We start from the raw sequence: 2,617 nt of genomic DNA on the forward strand, positions 1-2,617 counted from the left end.
GAGGGGCCCAATTACCACTCTATTTCTTTTATTTGAAGTTTAGTTTGTGACTCAATTAACTGTGATTTGCAAAGTTGTCTCAATAAATTTAAGCTGCTTTTTGAAAGTTAATGTCCTTTTTGGTTTTAATTAGTAATGCTTTGCTACAGCAAAAGGATAGATACAGATGCTATGACACAGTGTAAAGATTTATATTACAAAGCCTATTATTTTTCTCCTGGGATGACCAGTGGCAACTTATTAGCCACAGAATCATTATAGTTAAAGCTCTAACACATTTCCCTGCCTCTCTGAAGAATTCTTCAGGGAGATAAATAGAAAATCCTGTTATTTGTTCTATTTAAATAAGCCTAAGGGTTGATGTGACTTTGTGCCAAATTCGGGGATTATATATAGCTTTTTCTCCTAATGAATGTTATCCAGTTTGGAAAGATTTTCCTGAGGTCTAAAATAAGCCTGTGTGGGAGGCAGAATTGGCCTCTCACGTCCAGAAGTGGGTGGTCCTTTGAAGCCACAATCAATGGATAACTCGGGTGAAGGTTTTAGTTCCAAAGCTCCATGAAGCCTTTGTAAGAGAAGTGGAATTCACACAAGGTCTGTGTGATTTGACCCAAATGTAAACAAACACTTGGTGTGAATGCTTTACTCAACTCAACATATTCCATTTAAATGGAATACACTAAGAAACAAAAATGCCCCTGTGCTTATAAAGAAAAAAGGAAGCAGCTTCACAAACTCTGAATACTGGGTTATAGCTAAAGTCAAAGGAATATTTTTTTAAGATAACACATTGCAGTTTTATCAGGACTTACAGGTAGTTCTTGAATTTATTTTAGGCCAAATTTTATTAAAATAGTTGTTATATGCAGAACATGAGTTCTTCTCACCCAATCTCTCCCATTATCAGTATCTTATTTGATTACTTGTAAAATTGAGTTGACTTTAAATATGGCATTTAAAAAAAGCAATTTCATGATTAAAATTTTCTCTTTTAAAAGTTTTGTTTTCAATACAGGATATATTTTATGGAATTTCTTCGGCTACATCATCAATTGCAAGGTTATTTTCTCTGAGACCCTTAAACTGGACAGTAAGATTGCTGCTGAGTTTGAAAAATTAAGATGTAAGATCAGAGCCTGGTGAGAGTCTCATATCGTTCTCCTTTAATTTGGAAAGTAGAACAGGGCTAGAGAGAGACTCGTAAAACAGCCTTTATGACTCTCTCCACGACAGATATGGAAGCCCATACTCCAACCCCTTCGCCCAGCTTCTGCAACTGCATTTCCGCAGGAAGAAAGAGAAGGGATTAGAAAGAGGATAATGTAGTCTTAAATCACTCTTCTCACCCCTTGCCTTCTTGTGGGAGCCCTGGACTTTTATGACATGGCCCTCATATTGTATAGTGTGACACAACAGAAAACACAACTTGCTTGACCCTTCCTCAATAAAAAATCATTTTGTCTGACATCCTATAAACGCTATGCACACATCCATACTAAGCTGAGTGTCTCCTCCAATTGGCCACAGAGAAGTATTGTAAATGTATACAGTGCCACTAGAGATCTGTTTCAGCACAGCTCAAGACGACCTGGTAACTTCACAATTCTAAGGCACCATTGCCAAGCCTGAAGCAGAATGTCAATCATTCATGTGGGAAAACAAAACAAAGCAAAACACAAACGTGGAGCCATGGAATTCTTTTATGTGCTCTGTAAATTACAATTAAAGTGTTCTTAAAATAAAAACATTATTTGATACACTGTTCTAGGTCTATTTGCAATACACCAACTAATTGAGAAAAGAATAGTGAGTCTCTGGAGGTCATTAGAAGTCCATCATTAGGATCACACATTACAATATTTTCTCCAGAGAGTACAGTCAGTCCCCAAGCTCCCAGCACTACTTATCTGGGACACGATGATGCCAAGAAAACTGGGCCTGTGTGTCTGAGCATGTGCAGAAAAGGCCTCACAATCTGTGCTCTCCACTGGCTTATGATTAGACCAGTCCAATGAGATGTAGATCGGAGAATCCATGACTCATGGCTAGTTAACATACTTTACATACACAGTTCCTCTGCACATTTGCATACTCTGCTATTGCAAATAAACACAAAGCCTACATTAACAGGTACATGTTATGTGGCTGTTTCTCATAAAAATATTCCATACTATGGATCACCCAGTGGTGATCAAAATTTAATGAAACCGACGACAGTATTTCTAAGTACACCACCCTTCAGTTTCTAGCCTTGTTTCTAGGCCATAAGGAGAGATTTTGCCTTCCAAAATGCAAAGAAATAGTTATATAATATAATATATAACTAAATGTTTCTTTTTTCTGGATATTTATTTATTCGGTTTTTAGTTTTTAAGAATTGACATTCAAAACAATGGATTTTGCTCTGGAATTTCATACTTGTTTTTACTGGCTTTCTTTTCCCCAGTCATCCCAATTGACTTTCTGGGTTCTTCCTACTAGTATCAGATATTTAATACTATCAAAGTGTACCAAGTTAGTGTGACTTCTTTGTATAACCAACACTAATTATATATGAAGTACTGCATACAAAAAAAGATAACTAAATATTTCTTTTGATTAAAATAGGAGCATCTCT

At 36.3% G+C, this 2,617-nt stretch overlaps 1 annotated feature.

Moving 5' to 3' along the window:
- Positions 271 to 2,190: an enhancer, noted in NCBI's record as "VISTA enhancer mm1689". NCBI's record gives its function as "enhancer in: limb[8/10]" and the evidence as "EXISTENCE:transgenic organism evidence [ECO:0001131][PMID:17130149]".

The sequence above is a fragment of the Mus musculus genome, chromosome 8 (genome assembly GCF_000001635.26).
Source record: "Mus musculus strain C57BL/6J chromosome 8, GRCm38.p6 C57BL/6J".
NCBI lineage: Eukaryota > Metazoa > Chordata > Mammalia > Rodentia > Muridae > Mus > Mus musculus.